The 12,222-nt window shown below is 34.1% G+C and overlaps 1 long non-coding RNA gene across 1 annotated transcript; it reads left to right on the top strand.

Moving 5' to 3' along the window:
* Positions 1-4,389: 4,389 nt before the first annotated feature.
* On the top strand, positions 4,390-6,362 carry LOC141634370 (uncharacterized). The gene is made up of 4 exons (XR_012539097.1): positions 4,390-4,604; positions 4,727-4,767; positions 5,921-5,986; positions 6,086-6,362. It is a non-coding gene; the product is annotated as an uncharacterized LOC141634370 (long non-coding RNA).
* The last annotated feature ends 5,860 nt before the right edge of the window (positions 6,363-12,222 follow it).

Genomic DNA, 12,222 nt, shown 5'->3' with positions numbered 1-12,222 from the left:
TGTGAAGAATGAGGACGAAAAACGGAGATGACGCCTAAATTCTAGGGTTTTCCAGCTCAACAATGGAGGAAGAAGTTACAGTAGAGAGAGAAGTTGAAGGGAGAAGAAGAAAAAGGAGGAAATAACGGTTTTGGGTGTAAAAAGTGGTTTATATAGGCAGGTGTTCAATTTTAAATTTGCCCTTGCTTATTTTCATCCTAAATACCTATCATAGTATTAATCCTCAATCCTCAAATATATAAGTAATACTCACATGATCCCATTCCTATATATATATATATATATATATATATATATATATATATATATATATATATATATATATATATATATATATATAGCAAAGTTCTTCTAAGTCCCTTTTTTTTTTTAGTCCATAAGTCCCTCCCACAACCCTTGGATCATGCATGGTGGAAGGTTGAGATTGAAAGCAAAAAACACACTTAACACTAATTAATTCACTTCTCTCTCTAGTTTTAATAATACATTCACTAATTCATTATCATACACAATTAACACCATATTTTGTCTTATACTTCAAAGTTTATGAAAATTTTGTTAACATTTTTCCTGTTTCGGTTTTTTCGTTTTTTTTTTTCAAGACAAGTTTTCGACTGTTTCGTTTTTTTCGTTTTTTTTTCGAGACAAGTTTTCGACAATTTAGGATTTTACGAGTGTAATTCTAACAACAAAAAGTGTAATTTTAAGGAATATTTTCGAGAATTTAGCGTTTTACAAGTTTAACTTCAATTTTTTCCGAGTGATTTTAACGAATAATATTTTGAATTTTTGTAATTTTATCACAAGTTATTGTAATTTAGCATTTTACGAGTGTTATTTTAATGACAAAAAGTGTTATTTTAGTCCAGATAAGTGTAATTTCAGTCCAATGAGATTGTTATTTTTAGTCAAGGAGAATATAATTTTAGTCCAGAAAAGTGTAATTTTAGTCCAGAAAAGTATAATTTCAGTCCACTGAGAATGTAATTTTAGGCCATTGAGAGTGTAACATTAGTCCAATGAGAATATGAGAATATGACCAAGTCCATTGAGAGTATAACATTAGTCCAATAGAGCTAAGTGTAATTCTAACAGAAAATAGTGTAATTATAACAACAAAAAGTGTAATTCTAACAACAAAAAGTGTAATTTTAGCCGAAAAAAGTGTTATTCTAGCAAAAAAAGTATAATTTTAACAGAAAAAAGTGTAATTCTAACAACAAAAAGTGTAATTTTAGCCGAAAAAAGTGTTATTCTAGAAAAAAAAAAGTGTAATTTTAACAGAAAAAAGTGTAATTCTAACAACTAAAAGTGTAATTTTAGCCGAGAAAAGTGTTATTGTAGCAAAAAAAAGTATAATTTTAACAGAAAAAAGTATTATTTTAATGGAGGAAAGTGTGATTTTAACAGAAAAAAGTGTAATTCTAACAAAAAAAATGTAATTTTAGCAGAAAAAGTGTAATTTTAGTCGAAAAAAGTGTTATTCTAGCAGAAAAAAGTGTAATTCTAGCCAAAAAGTGTAATTATAGCGAAAAAAAGTGTAATTGTAATTCTAGTAGAAAAAAAGTGTAATTTTAAGATGAAAAAAAGTGTAATTCCAACCAAAAAGACAGTAATTCTAGAAGAAAAAAGAGTAATTGTAGCAAAAAAAAAAAAAAAAAAGTAATTGTAATTCTAGTAGGAAAAAAAGTGTAATTTCAACGAAAAAAAGAGTAATTCTAGCAGGAAAAAGAGTAATTCTAGGAGAAAAAAATGCACATCTAAGATGAAAATCAACAAATAACCTTAGATCTATTTATTAGATCTAAGAATTACTCGTTTTTAAGAGAAATAAAAAGAACCATATTTTAAGAGAATTAAAATAAAAAGAACCATCTCTTTTTTAAGACAACCAAAAAAGAACCCAAGTTTTAAAGAAATAAAAAGACAAATAAAAATAAAAATTCAAATCAACATCAGCAATAAGAAAAGAACCATAAAGAAAAAAATGTGGGATCTAAAATTCAAGCGAGATCTGAAAAAAACGAGTTAACCCACAACACCAACGACATCACCGACAAAAAAACGAGCCAATAAAGAAAAAAAAAAAGTTAAACGAGATCTGAAAACCGACTTCACCCACAACAACCATATAAACACCAACGAAAACAACGAAAACAAAAAAATACAAAAAAGAAAAACAAAACTGAAACTAGATCCGAGTTCTCCAACAACACCACCCTCACCAACGGGAAAAAAAAAATCGATTACAGGAACGATACAAGCAAAGGACGACGACGAAGGAAGGTGAATGATTGTTGTGGTGTGCGTTAGGGTGAGGGAGTGGTGATAATGGGGAGGTGGCGGATCTGGGGAAGGGGTGGGGGAGAGGCCGTGAGGAGGTTGGGGTGGGTGGGTGTGTGGTGGTTTCGGTGAGGGGTGAGGGTGTGGGTCGTAAGTGGCGGGGTGGTGGCAGATCTGGGGTGGGGGTGGGCGGTTGGGGTGAGTGGTGGGGGGAGGCGCCGTGAGGAGGTGGGTGTGGGTTTCGGTGGTGGTGAGGAAGAAGAGAGGAGGTATGAAATATTTTTGGGTTTTTAAATATTTTCGGTGGTGGTGAGTGTAAATATTTTTGGGTTTTTAAGTTTTAGAGAGAGGAGAGGAGGTATGAAATTATGAGAGATAGAGAGAGAAACAGTTGAAGGAAAACTATATATAATAAATTAGAGATTGATTAGGTTGGTTAGTAATTGATTAGGTTGAGTAGAGAGATAGAGTGCTAATTAGGTTAATAATGATCATTTTTACCTTCTAATCTCAAACCATCCTTTTCCCTCATCCAAGGGCTCTAAGGAGAACTGTGGGACCAAATGTAAGCATATTTGACTCACTGATCTGATCTTATCATATATATATATATATATATATATATATATATATATATATATATATATATATATATATATATATATATATATATATATAGGATCCATGGTGAACGATCGTTTCGGTGAGAACGCACTTGATAAATTAGAATATATATACTAGGTACACTTTTTTTTTTTACCAAATCTCAGATACACTTTTGACTATCGTAGGTATACTTTTTACTCGAATTTTATATACACTTTTTTTTATCGTAGGTACACTTTTTTACTTGAATTCTATATATACACTTTTTAAAAATGTAGGTACACTTTTTTTTTTTTTTTACCAAATCTCAGATACACTTTTGACCATCATAGGTACACTTTTCACTCGAATTTTATATACACTTTTTTTTATAGTAGGTACACTTTTTTACTTCATTTCCACCTTTTGAAAATGTAGGTACACTTTTTTCTACTATAGGTACACCGTCTACAAGATATATTTAATGTATTTGATAATTAAAGTATCAAATACTTAGCTTTTTTAATGTTTCAAATAAAAATAATAGTCAAAATTTAACCCCGCAACTACCGACTTCTAATCTCCATCTCTTACCAGTACCACTTTAATCATTTAACTTTCCAACTTTAACCTCATTTTGCAACTTCACTAATTTAATCAATTCTTGCTTACTAAAAAACTAAATTAATCAGATTCTTCAAACAAGTAATCAACTTCATTAAATTAATGGGATTGATTCATCCCATCAACTACCAATAGCAACACTGTCCCTTATCCAATGAAGGTGAGAATATTAATCATGTGGATAATGCTCAAGCTGAAATGTCGGCTTGTACTACTACCTGCTTTGTTATGCGTGACTCCGTCGATTCTTCAGCGCCGCATCTCCGACGAACAAAGGATTAAAGAAGAAGGTGTTGTGGTTGTCGAAGATGGCGTACAGCGCCGAACACCAAGCCGAAAAGCTCTCGGACAATTTAACGATTGTTTATCTGATTTCATTGCCGGAGATGAGATTGGGGAAGACAGAGGTTCGGTTAATTGATTTCGACTGTGAAAAGAATGATGGCCGGAGTAGATATAGAGAAGAGAAAGAGAAGAGAATGTGAGAAGAAGTTGTGTCGGGAAGGAAATGTCCGCCTGGTGGTCGCGGAGGTCATCGGTGTTCGGTTGTGGTGGTGGTCGCCGACGTCTTCGTGGTGGTTGTCGCCGGCGGTTGGTCGTGGTGGTGGCTGATCGGAATGTCTACTGGTGATGGTGGATGAGGTTAAGGAAATTAAGTTGGGGAAGTGTTTGTTGATACTCCGTATTGTTACTAGTAATTGTGGCAGTGCGTTCTCACCGTTCTCACCGAGTGATCGTTCTCACCGGATCTTGACTCTCTCTCTCTCTCTATATATATATATATATATATATATATATATATATATATATCCGGTGAACAGCACATTTCGGTGAAGCGGTGAAACGATTTACAACCATGGATTTAAAAAATCCAACGCCCGAGATTATGCACACATATACAACTACCTTCTACGTATAAAACATCACTTTGTTCATATTACTTTCTCTCTCCTCTCATTTGTCCAGCACACTATCTCTCTCTACCATATTTCCCCCAATTCAATTTTCTTGTCAAAATTCCAGATAATAGATCGCAGACGGCGACGAACACGCTCAATCATCCGTAATTTTTTCATATTAGCTTCCTTAATCGAACAATCTCTTTCATTTTTGTAAGTAATCGTGTTTGTCTGAGCTTTATTCTTAATTGTGTTGCTCGAATTTGTCCAATTTTATGATTTTGATCTTAAATATCTCTTTAACTTCTTCCGCATGCTTTAAATCACTCTTGCAGGATCAATTTTTTTTTTTTCCTTTTGAGGTTTTCTTAATCAGGTAATATTCTCATTTTCGTGATTAATTAGTTTTCCGTCTCGGTTTGTTTAATTTATACATTTAATTTATTTATGTATTCACTGTTGTTTTCCTGATTGCATATACTTTTCTTTCCAGTTAAAGTACTCTGATAGTCGATGTTTTTGCTCTTATCCGTCATGTTTATTATTTCTTCAGTTTTTGTGTTGTTCTCCTGGAAATTGCGTTGTTTGCGAATTTAGTTTCATCAATTGCTTAGCATTTAATTTATACTTCCATTTTTCGTATATTTACTATGTTTTCCTCTTTACATGTTGTTTTCGCTTATTCACTACCAATAAGTTTACTTAATTTTAGCTGAATTGTTTAATTTTCCCTGTCTATTGTGAAGTTATATTAGTTTTATAATTGATTGCTTAGCCAATAGGTACATTTTAACGGGCTCTAGTTACGTTTAGTTTACTATTAGGTACGTTTATAGTCTTGTTTATAATTGATTGTTGCTTACTGCCTCTGAACGTAGATTGTTGTTGTTATTGGTAGTGTTGGTTGGTTACTCAAAGAAATGAATTATCTGAGATAGTTGCTATGAATAAAAATTCAACAAAAAGATGTGGCAGCATCTATATTTAGTGGTATACCTTGAGATATACACTCAAGGTAGGGCTCTGTAGCCACTAGGTACATTTTAACGGGTTATAGTTACGTTTAATTTATTACTAGATACGTTTTTAGTCTTCTTCATAATTGATTGTTGCTTGCTGCATCTAAACGTAGGTTGTTGTCGTTATTGGTAGTGTCGGTTGGTTTCTCAACGAAATGAGTTATGCGAGATAGTTGCTAAGAATAAAAATTCACCAAAAAGATGTGACAACATCTATTTTTAGTGGGGTATACTGTGAGATCCAATTCTCAGTGGTTCTATACATTTAAGGGGCTCTATACCCAATAGATACGTTTTAACGAGTTCTACTTACGTTTAATTATCTACTAGGTACGTTTCTAGTTTTGTGTTGTGCTACATTGTGTATTCTTCAAATATACTAGTAGCTACAATTTTTGTTTACTTGTGTAGTCATCAAGAAGTCTAGTCCTGGAAAGTTGGCAATAGAAGTCTAGTTTTGGTATTTTTAATTATTAGTACAATATTTATAACATTGTTATCGATACGCAGGTTTTCGCGTGCTATAGAAAGACAGTGGCAGACAACTTTTTACGATGGCAAGAAATTAATAGGATGGTATAAACTTTTTATTTTTTTTTCCCATTCTCATTTTTTTTCTTTTTGAAATCTCTTAAATTATAGCCTGATGTTTTCATTTACATGGTTGCTTTGTAGATATTTTAAGTAGATGTGGAAGTGTGAGCTTGTGGAAGTCCGACTACAAGCAATTAAGCAAGGATATTGATCGTCTTTTTCGAAATGTGCCATGGTGGCAAATATGGCTCTTCAATTCAATTAGGGTCGTTGTTTTGTAATAGTTTCATTTAGGATTGTCATGAAAATGTAGTGTAACCTCGTTAGCAATTTAAAATGCGAATTGTTGCGACAATTGACTTTTGTCCATTCAAGAAGAGCTGTGCCACATGAACCATCGTAAATATCAATTTTTCAATACAAATTAATTTAAAGAGACTACATATATGCATGAAGGCAGTGGTTCCTTTTTCCTCATTTTTTGTTGGAATTGTTTGAAACAATTTCCAACTTTTTCGTTCTCGTCTTCTTGATTGAATTTTTGACATATGATGTCTAGAGTGTTGTTTTCTTTTTTAGAATTGTAAAATGTCATATGGGTTAAAAACCCGAAAGAACCGTGTGTTTGCTGCCTTGAACATATGGTAGATATTTTGAGTGTTAATCTCAGCCACCTCAAGTTATATGCCGCAAATGTGCCAAACTCTTCTCAGACGATTTGAACTTTAGCATACTCAAGCTATTATGTATAAATAACCCAAACAATGGCAAACTGAATACGATTTTAAATTTAAATGCAATATCCGATTAACACAATGAGACAAGCTGATAGTACAACCTAAGCATAATCAATTAATCATAACACCAACAAAACACAACCTAGGAACAATCATCCATGACTAGTACTAAAAAACGACAAAAATGTTTCTTACCATACATAATTATGGTAGATACACTATTGGCCTTACGTAGTTACATGTATAATCCGTGTAGATGCGCGTTTTATTAAAAAAAAATTGTTTGTCTAAAATCTTTAAATCCTCCAATGCTTGTGCCAGTAATCAAATCTTCAATCCTAATGTCAGTAATCTTTATCCCTTTGATCCTTCAACAATTCAAGACTAACATAAGTAAAATTGCACAATTAATTAGATACAACAATACAAATATAGAAAAAACAAATATACCTCACTTACAAAAAATATACTAGATTGAATATATTACCTGCCTATGAATCTCCCAGGACAATTCCGACTATCCTGGAATTCTACTTCACCACAAGCATTGCATTTTCTCGGTGGTTTCTTATGTTCTCGGATAGCTTTCTCCTTATGGGGTGCCATTGAACTTCTTAATTCCCAAAATGGTAAAGAGGATGATGTAGTCAATGTGCTCTTGCTTGAGTCGGAAAGTACATTATTTCGTCCATTCTGATTGATTCGCTTTTGAACAGAACCTAAGCCCGTGTGTTCCTGGGAAAGACATGTGGCCATGAAGGTATACATTATAAGAGTACATGAATTATCAATTTTTCTGAAAACTGAGACGTAACCATTACATAACTAGATACGCTAATCACACAGGAAAAACAACCGTGCTTATTAATCGTTCAAACTGATACGGATAAAGTAAATCACTAAATACACTAATTAAATACAAAAAATAGCGGAGTTGATTTATCGTCTAATTTTCTTCACACTGATACGCATCAACTATATCACTAGATACGCCAGTCAAATACGAAAAACAACATAGCTTATTTATCGTCTACTTTTTTAAAAAAAAAATTATATGCATCAATTGTAGCACTAGATAGGCTAATTAGATACGAAAAACAACATACCTTATTTATCGTCTGATTTTCAACCTGATAAGCATCAATTATATCGCTAGATACGCTAATCGATTACCAAAAATATCAGAGCTTATTTATCGAATTATCGTTAATATTTCTTAAAACTGATACGCTAATCAAATACGAAAAACGTCATGACATGATATGTTTGACAAACCAAAGGCAAAATGATTGCACTAACAAAAAGCTAAATTGGAATACATTTAACACAAACAAAAATATGAAAATAGATGAAACGCAAACACGATTGAACCACATGAATTTGACCGCAATTGATACGCGAGTATCACAAACACAAACTTAACACAGATTGAAAAGATGAAACATAGATACATACCTTAATCAGTAGACGTTTTCTCGTTAAGATTCCTATCAGTTGGAATAATTGCATCACTAGAAACAATTAATTCACTAGAACCTTCAATCTCCATAAATCCCTAGAAAAAAGAAATCAAATCAGGAACAATTATTTATACATACATAAACTATTTAGTAAAGCTTGAAAATAAAAGAGATGTTTATCAATTTCGTTGAATAATATGCATCAATTAATTCAATTTCGATCCACAACTGCGTCGTTTTGTTGGAGAATCTCCCCAAATTTTAATGGAAAGGTAGTAAGAGAAGGGGAAGGGTGGCTGTAGTCATTCTTTTTATTTGTTTGTGTTTGTTGTACCAGCCGTAGGATTTTAGTTTGATCTAACGGTTGTTAGTCGTTCTCACCGTTCTCATTGAGTGTTCGTTCTCAGCGGATCCTATATATATATATATATATATATATATATATATATATATATATATATATATATATATATATATATATATATATATATATATATAGAGGTGGGATCTGGTGAGAACGATCATTCGGTGAGAACGGTGAGAACGAACTAACCAGCCCATTACTTAATTAAACTACCAGCCCACTAATAAATAACGACACTACCAACCTTTTTTTAAAAACACACTACGCAAAATATCTAAAGCCCAATCATCCCACCACAACGCAAAATACCCAAAGCCCAGATTCCGGCGACCTACTCACTCACCGCCGACACCGACCTCGTCACACATCGCCGTCGACAAGTCGCTGGCAGAGAGACGACCGCCGTCGTCACCTTTGCTGCCCATCCCTCGTCGTCTTTATTCCACATCTCAAATCTCATGCTAACGGAGCTCGAACGACGTTAAAATGGCGCTCCACCGTCGTACCCCTACTCGAACTGCGCCGACGCCACCCACGGCGTCATTTCGGCGTCCACCCCAAGGCTTCTCTTCTCGTCCCTTCTTTCTCGTTGGTGGATTTCAGATTTACAAATGACAGTGGTGATGGTGGTTGGAGCTCCGACTGTATCGAAACCATCTCCAATTATCTCCGTCCTTACTCGCCGGAGATTCACACTAGTGAGAGACAAGTCGTCGCAACAACTAATCAACACCAATTTGTGATGTATCTACTTCAAAGTTTGATGTATCTACTTCAAAATTTGATGTAGCTAGACTCTATTTTAATGTATCTCAACATATATACACAAAATTAGTTATGAGGTACATTAAAATTGGTTTGAGATACATCGATTTAGAAATCAGATACATTAGTAGGTCGCAAACGCCAACTGATGAGCAGCGCAACTTCTGGGCTAGATGACGGTACCGGTCGTCGTCGGTGATGCCACAATGTCTTCAGAGCTGACTGACGGGGTCTTCACGGTGGTGGTCGTGCCGAAGAAGAGGATGATATCTTTTCCAAGTTCACAGCCTCAACGCATTAGCATTACTGTCTCTCATCAGAGTATTCTTTTGCGTCTTTTCATGTGACAACAACGAGCTTTGATTCGGGTTCCACTTTGTGAATTACGGCTCCAATCATAGACGCAACAATACACCAGAAAGCACTACTTTCGAACCAAATTATGGAAAAGATATAGATGATTCTTTGAGCCAAGGGCTCAGTCTCCATTGTTAGTCTGCAGAGCATTAGCGAAAATACCGATTCCTAGTTTATCGATCAAAGTACCCTCAGTTATAGCTGAACCCTCATCCTCATGCTCTCATTCAGTATCGTTGATAAATGTTTTTCGTTGATAAATGTATATAAATGATTGCATTAGACAAAAATAATATCCTTATAAGTCCATAGCCAAATTATTTTCTGAAATTAATGTGTGGCTGACTTATCGTTATCAATGGTGAATTAGAATGAAATTGTCAATTAAATTTTCAATAAAACGACATAAGCAGGGGAGGGAGTTCAGAATTGGTTGTTTGGTGCGTGGGCTCTATTAAAAATTGGGTTTAGTTTGTAATTATTGTCAGGCGTTGATTCACTCTAATCTAAGGGATGAGGGTTGTTCTTACCGTTCTCACCGAATAGTCGTTCTCACCGGATCCTATATATATATATATATATATATATATATATATATATAGAATTAGGTTCAAGTGAGTCCTCTTAGATTAGATGAGTCCATGAGTCCCATTCTAAGCCTTTGGATCAAAAAAATAAAGGGTTAAGATTTAAAAAAAAAAGGATGGGATATAAATACAAAAAAACCCTAATTATACACTGCCTCTCATTTTATTTCCTCTCTTCTTTTCTTCTCTCTAAAAACACACTCTCTCTCTCTAATTCTAAAGTTTCATCACAGCTTCTCCTTTCCTCCCGCCGCCACCGCCTCCACCGGCCCTCGCCACCACCATGCCTTATGCCTCTTCTCTCCTTCCGCCGCCCCCTGCCTCTCCTTTCCTCCTGCCGCCTCACCACCCCCTGTTGAAACCACCCCCCGACATCCACCTACAACAACCCACCGCCGCTGCACTATCTCCTTCCACCGACCGCCGTCGCTCATTTCCTCACCAACATGTCGGATCTGTTTTTTTTGTAAAAAAAATTTCGACAACCACTCTCCAGATCTGGTTCAGAGGGAGGCGACGAGTGGTGGTTGTTGTTATTGTTGGCCGTGGTGATGGTTGGTGGTGGGGTTCGTGTTTGTTTTTAAAAGACGTGCGAGAAAAGGTGCGTGGTGATGGTGACGGTAGTGTTGCTGGTGGCCGGCGTCGTGGGTGTGTTGTCGTGGTAGTAGTGGGGTCATGGGGTCATGGGTATTGGTCAGTGTGGAGGTGTTGTGGGTGTGGTTTATGTCGGTGGTGTAGGTTTTCAGATCTTTTTTTTTTTGTAAATGTATCGTTTTATATTTTTTTTGTTGCGGTTGTTGTTGCGGATTGGAGATGTATGTCGTGGGGGTGGTGACGGTTTCGGTGGGTGTCTTAGTGGTGGTTGTGGCTCGGGTAAGGTGGGGCCGACATGGTGGTGGTGTTGTTGGGGGTGAAGGTGGTGGTAATGATAGGTGATATGGACTAAAGTTTCAAAGATATGGACTAAAGTTTCACTAATATTCATTAAAGTTTCACATGACGGCTAAAATTTATTTAAAATTTATTTCACTGATAGTCGACTAAATTTTCACAAGACATGGACTAAAGTTTCATTCCCAAGAGAATAAAGTTTCATAATAAACCGTTAAAATTACATTACATAAATTTAAATTAATATAAAGTTACAATCCTAAAGAAAAATAAAGTTACAAAAATTATGACTAAAGTTACAATCGTAAAATATTAAAGTTTCACTCATATAATTACAATATTTCCATGAAATTTATAAATTAGTAAAATTAACTAAATTCAAATTTTTATATTAGAAATTGTCTAAAAAAATAAAAGTTTTAATTTTTAGCATTAAAGTTTCACTCGTAAAACATTAAAGTTACATTTATAAATGTGCAAAATTAAATAAATTTAAATTTTTATATTAGAAATTTGCTAAAAAAAATTGAAGTTTTAATTTTTAGCATTAAAGTTTCACTCGTAAAATATTAAAGTTACATTTATAAATCATTAAAATAAAATTTTATAACATAAATTTAAATTTGTATTAATAAAATGACCTTAAATATTAAAATTATAATTGTAAAGTATTAAAGTTCCACTCATAAATCAAAGTTTCATTTTAGGTAGACTCATTTGAACTTGCCTCTATATATATATATATATATATATATATATATATATATATATATATATATATATATACCGCTGAGATCCGGTGAGTTCAGGGTTTTAAATGAGCCGTCCTACCTTTTTGGACCGTAGGATATGAGATAATCAGCAGCTACGATTTAGAGAAGAAAAAAGACACGTGATACTTAATTTCGTTGGGGTTGATAACCAACCTCTCATATTTCATCATATAAGAAAAAAAAATACTCTCTCTCTCTTAACTCCCATCTCTCACCTCTTCATCCTTTTCGTCTTTCCACACTTTAAACATAACAACCTTCAAAAATGAAAACAAAACTGTCTCAGATCAAGGATAATATAATATAGTCTACATCCAGATAACGCCGACGCATTTCATCATCGA

Source organism: Silene latifolia, chromosome Y, assembly GCF_048544455.1.
Source record: "Silene latifolia isolate original U9 population chromosome Y, ASM4854445v1, whole genome shotgun sequence".
In the NCBI taxonomy this organism is placed as follows: Eukaryota; Viridiplantae; Streptophyta; class Magnoliopsida; order Caryophyllales; family Caryophyllaceae; genus Silene; species Silene latifolia.
This window is presented reverse-complemented; position numbering and strand designations above follow the sequence as displayed.